Source organism: Tachyglossus aculeatus, chromosome 4 (genome assembly GCF_015852505.1).
Source record: "Tachyglossus aculeatus isolate mTacAcu1 chromosome 4, mTacAcu1.pri, whole genome shotgun sequence".
Taxonomy (NCBI): Eukaryota; Metazoa; Chordata; class Mammalia; order Monotremata; family Tachyglossidae; genus Tachyglossus; species Tachyglossus aculeatus.
In genome coordinates this window covers 4,000,684-4,011,602 of record NC_052069.1, presented here as the reverse complement: position 1 = coordinate 4,011,602, position 10,919 = coordinate 4,000,684, and the positions used below count along the sequence as shown (strand labels likewise).

Below are 10,919 nucleotides of genomic sequence, written 5' to 3'. Positions count from 1 at the left end.
TTATCTCCTCATTTATAAAATAGATACTAAATTCCTGTTCTTACTCCCCCTTGGCCTGTGAGCCCCATGTGGAAGGGGGATTGGGTCTGATATGATTGCATCTACCTCATGGTTTAGCATAGCGCTTGGCAGAAGCATTTAGTAATACCACTCATTATTGTTGTTGTTATTGTCATTATTAGCCAGAAAAGAACTGTGTAGTTGAGTGAAGCAGCAGAAGGCCTCTCCTACCTTGCCTCGCTACTCTCCTACTCCAACCCAGCCCACACACTTCATTCTTCTAATGCTAAACTTCTCACTGTACCCCCATCTCGTCTATCTTGCCAATGACCTCTTGCCCACGTCCTGGCTCTGGCCTGAGATGCTTATAATCGTCTGATAGATGATTAGTCTCCCCACCTTCAAAGCCTTATTGAAGGCCCATCTCCTCCAAGAGGCCTTCCCTGACTAAACCCTCCTTTCCTCTTCTCCCGCTCCTTTCTGCGTCACCCTGACTTGCTCCCCTTAATAAGGGCATTTATTAAACGCTTGCTATGTGCAAAGCACTGTTCTAAGCGCTGGGGAGGTTACAAGGTGATCAGGTTGCCCCACGGGGGGCTCACAGTCTTAATTCCCATTTTACAGATGAGGGAACTGAGGCACAGAGAAGTTAAGTGCCCGGATAGCTCAGTCGGTAGAGCATCAGACTTTTAATCTGAGGGTCCAGGGTTCAAGTCCCTGTGGGGGTGAGGAGTTATTTTTTTCTTCCCCCTTTAAGACTGTGAGCCCACTGTTGGGTAGGGACTGTCTCTATATGTTGCCAATTTGTACTTCCCAAGCGCTTAGTACAGTGCTCTGCACACAGTAAGTGCTCAATAAATATGATTGATGATGATGATGATGATTGTGACTTACCCCGTCACACAGCTGACAAGTGGTGTCAGCCATCTTACCTCCTTCCCTTCCCCACAGCACCTGTATATATGTATATATGTTTGTACATATTTATTACTCTATTTATTTATTTATTCATTTATTTTATTTGTACATATCTTTTCTATTTATTTTATTTTGTTAGTATGTTTGGTTTTGTTCTCTGCCTCCCCCTTTTAGACTGTGAGCCCACTGTTGGGTAGGGACTGTCTCTATATGTTGCAAATTTGTACTTCCCAAGCGCTTAGTACAGTGCTCTGCACATAGTAAGCGCTCAATAAATACGATTGATGATGATGAAGTGGTGGAGCTTGGACTTGAACCCATTGCTTTTGACTCCAAAGCCCGTGCTCTTTCCACTGAGCCATGCTGATTCTCTGTATATATAGTCTTCTCTGTGTATATATACATATATTACATATATTTCCTTCATCCTTAGTATGTTCTTTATCTCAAGACCCAGGTACTAATCATAAAAATAGTAATTGTGGTCCCCTTGTTCTCCCCCTCTCCCAGGCCCACAATTTATATGTCTGTAGCAGAAATGTATTTATTTATATTAATATCTGTCTCCCCCTCTGACCTATAAGCTCACTGTGGGCAGGGAGTGTGTCTGTTGATTGTTGTACTGTACTCTCCCTAGCTCTTAGTACAGTGCTCTGTATACAGTAAGGGCTCAATAAATACTATTGAATGAATGAATGAAATAGTGAAGCAGCTGAACATAGGGCTGGAAACCTGAGTCTCTGCCTCTTACCTGTTGTGTGACCTTGTACAAGTCATTTAACTTCTTTGTCCTACACTTTTCTCATCTGAAAATGAGAATTAGTACCCATTCTCCCTCTCCTCAAGACTGTGAGCCCCATGTGGGACAAAGACAGTGTTCATCCTGATTGTGCCAAGCACTGTATTAAGCAGTGGATATAGCAAGGGCTTAATAAATACCACAATTACTATTTTTATGATTAGTACCTGGGTCTTGAGACAAAGAACATACTAAGGATGAAGGAAATATATGTAATATATGTATATATACACAGAGAAGACTATATATGCAGAGAATCAGTGTGGCTCAGTGGAAAGAGACTGGGCTTTGGAGTCAAAAGTCATGGGTTCAAATTCCCACTCTGCCAATTGTCAGCTCTGTGACTTCAGGGAAATCACTTCACTTCTCTGTGCCTCAGTTACCTTATCTATAAAATGGGGATTAAGCCTGTGAGCCCCCTGTGGGACAACCTGATCACCTTGTATCCTCCCCAGCGCTTAGAACAGTGCTTTGCACATAGTAAGTGCTTAATAAATGCCATTATTATTATTATTATAAATTCCATTATATTAGGTAACATCAAATGCTATATTCTAGCATGTGTTTATTGTTGCTATTCTTATTTTATTGTCTGTCTCCCCTGCTAGATTGTAAGCTCCTTGAACCCAAGTGCTCAGTAAAGTTCTCTGCATAGCATAAGAGCTCGATAATACCATTGATTGGTATGTTTTGTGCCCTGAGGTCTGTACCCTGAAAGACAAGTGATGACCTAGACTAAAAGGTGTCCAATCTGATTCCCAGCACTTAGTACAGAGTTAGCACATTGTAGGCCATTAGCAAATACTATAATTAATAATAATAATAATAATAATAATAATAATAATAATGCTTCTTAAGTGCTTACTATGTGCCAGGCACTGTACTAAGCACTTGGGTGGATACAAGCAAATCAGGTTGGACACGGTTCCTATCCCACGTGCATCACATTTTTAATCCCCATTTTACAGATGAGGTAACTGAGGCACAGGGAAGTCAAGTGACCTGCCCAAGGTCACACAGCATTTAAGTGGCAGAGCTGGGATTAGAACCCATGAACTTCTAATAAAGGTTTTTTGCTACTAAAAAGGGACAGCACGAGCAACAGGAAGTCAGAATATGGATAATAATAGAGGTATTTGTTAAGCTCTTACTATGTGCCAAGCATAGAACTAAGCACTGTGGTGGACACTAGAAAATCAGTTCCCACAGTCAAAATAGGAAAGGGAACAGATATCAAATTCCTATTTTGCCTTCATTTATCCATTCAACTGTATTTATTGAACAGTTTCTGTATGCACAGCACTGTACTAAGTGGTTGAGAAAGGACTGTGAGCCCGTTTTTGGGTAGGGATTGTCTCTATCTGTTGCGGAATATTACTTTCCAAGCACTTAGTACAGTGCTCTGTACACAGTAAGCGCTCAATAAATATGATTGAATGAGTGAATGAGTGAGAGGACAATGTAAGACTAAACAGATTCCCTGCCCACAACAAGCTTACAAGTCAGAAGAGGAAACAGACATTATTATAAATGAAGAAATTATAGGTAAGTTCAGTGCTTCATACAGTGCACTGCACACAGTAAGCGCTCAATAAATACGATTGAATGAAATTCTGTGGGGATGGGGGAACTGAGGGCCAGTGAAAGTGATTTGCCCAAGGCCGTGCAGCAGATACGTGGCGGGACCGAGATTAGCACTTGGGTCCGTTGACGCCAAGGCCTGCGTTCTTCCCACTAGGTCATCATCGATCGTATTTATTGAGCGCTTACTATGTGCAGAGCACTGTACTAAGCGCTTGGGAAGTACAAATTGGCAACATATAGAGACAGTCCCTACCCAACAGTGGGCTCACAGTCTAAAAGGGGGAGACAGAGAACAAAACCAAACATACTAACAAAATAAAATAAATAGAATAGATATGTACAAGTAAAATAAATAAATAAATATGTGCTGCTTCTCTAAAAAGTGTCTGACCATCACAGAGTAGGGGCGAGACAGGGGGATGGCAGAGATCAAACAAGTAGAGAGGCTTCTGCTTGGCCACTGCGGTAAAAAGAAATGTCCTCCAAGAGGCCTTCCCAGACAAAGCCCTTCTTCCCTCTTCTCCCACTCCCTTCTGCGTCGCCCTGTCTTGCTCCCTTAATTCATCCCCGGTCCCAGCCCCACACCTCTTATGTCCTTATCTGTCATTTATTTATTTCTATTCATGTCTGTCTCCCTCTTTAGAGTGTAAGCATTGTGGGGGCAGGGAATATGTCTGTTCTATTGTTATGTTGTACTCTCCCGGGTGTTCAGTACAGTGCTATGCAAACAGTAAGTAGAGAAGCAGCGTGGCTCAGTGGAAAGAGCATGGGCTTTGGAGTCAGAGGTTGTGGGTTCTAATCCCGGCTCTGTCACTTGTCAGCTGTGTTACTTTGGGCAAGTCACTTAACTTCTCTGTACCTCAGTTACCTCATCTGTAAAAGGGGGATTAAGATTCTGAGCCCCCTGTGGGACAACCTGATCTCCTTGTAACCTCCCCAGTGCTTAGAATAGTGCTTTGCACATAGTAAGTGCTTTATAAATACCATTATTATTATTATTATTATTATTATTATTATTATGTGCTCAATAAATATGATTGAAAGAATTAATGAAATATAGCCTCTCTGGGCCTCAGCTTCATTCTCGGTAGAATGGAGATAACATATTCATTCTCCCCCTCTACCAGTCCCCTGGGGGAGTGGGATCAAGTTGCTTATCCCCTCTCCCAGCCTCAGTTTCGTCCTTGTAAAAATAATAATTAATAGTAATTATGGTATTTGGTAAGCACTTACTACGTGGCAGCCACTGTACTATGTTAATAATAATAATGATGGCATTTATTAAGCGCTCACTATGTGCAAAGCACTGTTCTAAGCACTGGGGAGGTAACATGGTGATCAGGTTGTCCCACAGGGGACTTCCAGTCTTAACCCCATTTTACAGATGAGGTAACTAAGGCACAGAGAAGTTAAGTGACTTAACTTCAATGTACCACAGCAGACAAGAGGTGAAGCCGGGATTACAACCCACAACCTTCTGACTCCGGGGCCCTTGTTCTATCCACTAAGCCTTGCTAAAATGGGGATAACATATCTATTCTCCCTCTCACATCATGAGCCTATTCTGGGACAGCATTTGGGTCTGATCTGGTTAGCTTGTCTCCACCCCAGGGCTTAGCACATAATAATTGTAGGCATAGTATTTATTGAGCACTTACTGTGTGCAGAGCACTGTACTAAGCACTGGGGGAGATCATCGTCATCATCAATCGTATTTACTGAGCGCTTACTGTGTGCAGAGCACTGTACTAAGCGCTTGGGAAGTACAAGTTGGCAACATATAGAGACAGTCCCTACCCAACAGTGGGCTCACAGTCTAAAAGGGGGAGACAGAGAACAAAACCAAACATACTAACAAAATAAAATAAATAGAATAGATATGTACAAGTAAAATAAATAAATAAATAAATAGAGTAATAAATATGTACAAACATATATACATATATGCAGGGGATTGTACACAGGTGGAAATTAAGTGTGATCTTTGTCCTTTGTGGATCTCACAATTTAAGAGTAATAATAGATGCTTAAAAATACTGTGGCTGAATCTGTTGAATTGTACTCTCCCAAATGCTTAATAATAATAATAATAGTGGTATTTATTAAGTGCTTACTATGTGCCATGCGCTGTTCTAAGCACTGGGGTAGATACAAAGTTATCAGGTTGTCCCACATGGGGCTCACAGTCTTCATCCCCATTTTACAGATGAGGTAACTGAGGCACAGAGAAGTTAAGTGACTTGCCCAAAGTCACACAGTAGACAAGTGGCGCAGCCGGGATTAGAACCCATGACTTCTGACTCCCAAGCCCCTGCTCTTTCCAATAAGCCATGCTGCTTCTCATGAAACACAGTGCTCTGCACATAGTAAGCATTCAATAAATACCATTGCTTGATTATTACTTAAATATATTACTAATGAACTTAAAAACTTCCTCTTCACCATTTCTCCACCTTACCATCATTTTGCTTTTTCAATCAAGTGCTCAAATTTCAACTCTTTAAAAGAATCCTAATCCTACTAATTTCTGTGCCTTAGATTTCTGTTCTCCCTTCCAAAGCATTCAGTATGGTGGGTTATACGTTCAGTAAGACATTCAGTAAGTCCTGCCACTCCTACCACTAGAACCATTACAGTGACCAAATTGTGCCTGAATTCCCCCACTGAGAGCAATGACTCCATTGATGTTCACGTGAATGGCGAGGCTTTGACTTATATCGTGCGATTCCCTAAAACCTTAAGGTTCCCCTAATGATTTGCCATCAATAAAAGGCTAAAAGAATACCGGAAAAACATTACAAGATTCAGAGTGATATACAAATGATTTCTTCTAGAAATTTCAATTCTCCTTGTGCTGGGAGTAAGGATTTAAGACAGTGATGGGGTCATTTGTGGTCTCTGAGGTGACAGGAAGAGATCAGACAAGTTTCTCTCAGACAAATTGTAGTTCTTTCCTTGGCTAACTTAGGTGGCTGTGTTAGGCTACGTGGTTTTTCCAAATTCAGAGACAGACACGGTGACACTTGATTTTCATTTTGACTGTGAGCCCTGGAGGGACAGGAGTTGATTTGATTATTTGTACCAACTGTCACAGAATATATTTTAATAAATACCCCATCTAGACCACAAGGACTCCTGCAAAATCACCGATACCACAATTAATTTAACACTAATTGACAGATAGAATGGGACTGATCACTGTCACATGATTCCAATGGCTTCTATTCTATCCTAATCCTCCTCGACCTCTCAGCTGCTTTTGACACTGTGGACCACCCCCGTCTCCTCAACACGTTATAATAATAATAATAATAATAATAATGGCATTTGTTAAGTGCTTACTATGTGCAAAGCACTGTTCTAAGCACTGGGGGGATATAAGGTGATCAGGTTGTCCCACATGGGGCTCACAGTCATCATCCCCATTTTACAGATGAGGTAACTGAGGCTTCAAGAAGTTAAGTGACTTCTTCACGGTCACACAGCAGACATGTTGGTGAAACCAGGATTCGAACCCATGACCTCTGACTCCAAAGCCCGTGCTCTTTCCACAGCCATGCTGCTTCTCTAACCTTGGCTTCGCGGACTCTGTCCTCTCCTGGTTCTCCTCTTATCTCTCTGGCATTTCATTCTCAGTCTCCTTCGTGGGCTCCTCCTCCCCCTCCCATCCCCTTACTGTAGGGGTTACTCAAGAGTCAGTTCTTGGTCCCCTTCTGTTCTCCATCTATACTCACTCCTTTGGTGAACTCATTTGCTCCCACAGCTTCAACTATCATCTCTACACTGATGACACCCAAATCTACATCTCCTCCCCTGTTCTCTCCCCCTCCCTCCAGGCTCTTATCTCCTCCTGCCTTCAAGACATCTCCACCTGGATGTCCACCCGCCACCTAAAACTCAACATGTCCAAGATGAGCTAATTATCTTCCCGCCCAAACCCTGTCCTCTCCCTGACTTTCCCATCACTGTGGACGGCACTGCCATCCTTCCCGTCTCACAAGCCCGCAACCTAGGTGTCATCCTCGACTCCGCTCTCTCGTTCACCCCACACATCCAATCCATCACTCAAAACTGCCGGTCTCACCTCCACAACATCACCAAGATCTGCCCTTTTCTCTCCATCCAAATTGCTACCTTGCTGGTTCAATCTCTCATCCTATCCCGACTGAATGACTACATCGGCTTCCTTTCTGATCTCATTCATTCATTCAATCGTATTTATTGAGCACTTACTGTGTGCAGAGCACTGTACTAAGCACTTGGGAAGTACAAATAGGCAACATATAGAGATGGTCCCTACCCAACAACGGGTTCACAATCTAGAAGGGGGATTCCATCTTCTTATCTCTCCCCATCTCAGTCTATACTTCACTCTGCTGCCCCGATTATCTCTGTATAGAAATGCTCTGGGCATGTCACTCCCCTCCTCAAAAACCTCCAGTGGCTACCTGTCAACCTACACATCAAGCAAAAACTCCTCACTTTCGGCTTCAAGGCTGTCCATCCCCTCGCCCCTCCTACCTCACCTCCCTTCTCTCCTTCTCCAACTCAGCCCGCACCCTCCACTTCTCTGCTGCTGCTAACCTCCTCACTGGGCCTCGTTCTCGCCTGTCCCGCCATCGACCCCTGGCCCTCATCCTGCCTCTGGCCTGGAATGCCCTCCCTCCTCCCATCCACCAAACTAGCTCTCTTCCTCCTCCAAAGCCCTACTGAGAGCTCACCTCCTCCAGGAGGCCTTCCCAGACTGAGCCCCCCATTATCCTCTGTTCCTACTCCACTCCCCATCACCCCCACTCCCTCCCTCTGCCCTACCCCTTTCCCCTCGCCACAGCACTTGTGTATATTTTTACATATTTATTACTCTATTCATTTTATTAATGATATATATACATCTATATATATCTATATATATCTATATATATATAATTATATTTGTTTTGATGGTATTGACACCTGTCTACTTGTTTTGTTTTGCCGTCTGTCTCCCCTTTCTAGACTGTGAGCCCATTGTTGGGTAGGGACTGTCTCTATATGTTGTTGAATTGTACTTTCCAAGCACTTAGTACAGTGCTCTGCACACAGTAAGCGCTCAATAAATACAATTGAATGAGTGAATGAATGAACGACCATAATCCATCCATCAGTGGTATTTACTGAGCACTTCTTGTGTACAGAACACTGTACTAAGAACTTGGGAGAGTACAGGATAATAGAGCCAGTTGAGGTGACCCCAAGCCACAAGGAGCTTAAAATCTTGTAGGGGAGACAGGCAATAAAAAAAAAAAGGATAGGGAAAATGGCAAGGGTTGAAGATATGGATGTAAGTGCTGAGGGTTTGAGGGCGGGGTGAGTATTAAGTGTTTAAGTGGTACAGATTGGATAGGCATAGGTATTGCAGAGGGGAGGTGAATAAGGTGGGGAAATAATCAGGAAAGGTCCTCTCAATAGTGGTTTGAAGTAGTAATAATAATAATAATTGTGACATTTGTAGTAGTATTTGTAGCAATAATGCTACTGGCAATAATAATTTTTTAAAAATGATGGTATTTGTTAAGTGCTTACTATGTGCCAAGCACTGTTCTAAGTGCTGGGGAAAATATAAATTTATCAGGTGGTCCCAAGTGGGGCTCACAGTCTTAATCCCCATTTTACAGATGAGGTAACTGCGGCAAATAGAATTCATTCATTCATTCATTCAATTGTATTTATTGAGTGCTTACTGTGTGCAGAGCACTGTACTAAGTGCTTGGAAAGTACAATTTGGCAACAAATAGGGATAATCCCTACCCAACAACGGGCTCCCAGTGACTTGCCCAAGGTCACCCAGCAGACAAGTGATGGAGCCCAGATTAGAACCTAGGTCCTTCTGACTCCCGAGCCTGGGGTCAATCCACTAGGCCATGCCATTTCTCTGTCCTCAATGACCAAAATGGATAGGGACCGTCTCTATATGTTGTCGACTTGTACTTCCTAAGCGCTTAGTACAGTGTTTTGCGCACAGTAAGTGCTCAATAAATACGATTGAATGAATGATTGAATGAGGGGGACAAAATTCAATTCTCCTCCAGTGGTTTCAGCGTAACTGCCCCTCCCGAGTGAAGGTTTGAGAGGGGCAGAGCTGACCCACCTAAGGACACCTGGCCCCATCCTCAGGAGAGAATTCATTCAATCCTATTTAATGAGTACTTACTGTGTGCGAAGCACTATACTAAGCGCTTGGGAGAGAACAATGATAAATTGAGACTGTGTCTGGAGGGGTGTTGCTGTGAGACCCTAGCTAACTCTGGCTCCATTCATTCATTCATTCATTCATTCATTCATTCATTCAATCGTATTTATTGAGCGCTTACTGTGTGCAGAGCACTATATTAAGCGCTTGGGAAGTACAAGTTGGCAACATATAGAGACGGTCCCTACCCAACAAAGGGCTCACAGTCTAGAAGGGGGAGACAGACAAAACAAAACATATTAACAAAATAAAATAAATAGAATAGTAAATATGTACAAGTAAAATAAATAGAGTAATAAATCTGTACAAACATACATACAGGTGCGGTAGGGAGGGGAAGGAGGTAGGGCAGGGGGGATGGGGAGGGGGAGAGGAAGGAGGAGGCTCAGTCTGGGAAGGCCTCCTGGAGGAGGTGAGCTCTCAGTAGGCTCCAGAAACAGATCAGCACCTGGATCTGGTGGCTATACCAGCTTCAACGCTTACAACAGTGCTTTGCACATAGTAAGCGCTTAATCAATCAATCAATCGTATTTATTGAGCGCTTACTGTTTGCAGAGCACTGTACTAAGTGCTTAAAACAAATGCCATTATTATTATTCAACTGGTTTCTGCAGTCCAGTGGAGACTACCTCCTCCCGCCTCCCAGCTTTCAAAGCCTTACTGAAGGCCCATCTCCTCCAAGAGGCCTTCCCTGACTAAACCCCACTTTTCCTCATCTCCCTCTCCCTTTTGCGTCATCCACAGCACTGATGTCCGTATCTGTAGTTTATTGATTTGTATTAATGTCTGTCTCCCCCTCTGGACTGTAAGCTCCTTGTGGGCAGCGAATGTGGCCAGTTTATTGTTACCTTATACTATTCCAAGTGCTTAGCACAGTTCTCCCCTCTTCTAGACTGTGAGCCCGTTGATTAGGGATTGTCTTTATTTGTTTCTGAATTATATTTTCCAAGCACTTAGTACAGTGCTCTGCAAACAGTAAGTGCTCAATAACTACAATTGAATGAATGAATGAACGCTCTGTACACAGTAAGCACTCAAATACTACTGAATGAATGAAAGAATGAATGAATGCTCTGCACACAGTAAGCACTCAATCAATCAATCAATCAATCGTATTTATTGAGCGCTTACTGTGTGCAGAGCACTGTACTAAGCACTTGGGAAGTACAAGTTGGCAACATATAGAGACGGTCCCTACCCAACAGTGGGCTCACAGTCTAGGAGGGAGAGACAGAGAACAAAACCAAACATATTAACAAAATAAAATAAATAGAATAGATATGTACAAGTAAAATAAATAGAGTAATAAATATGTACAACCATATATACATATATACAGGTGCTGCGGGGAAGGGAAGGAGGCAAGACGGGGGGGATGGAGAGGGGGAC

General features: G+C 42.9%; 1 non-coding gene across 1 annotated transcript; it reads left to right on the top strand.

Moving 5' to 3' along the window:
* Positions 1-655: 655 nt before the first annotated feature.
* TRNAK-UUU lies at positions 656-728 on the top strand. Its single transcript has one exon. It is a non-coding gene; the product is annotated as a tRNA-Lys (tRNA).
* Positions 729-10,919: the final 10,191 nt, after the last annotated feature.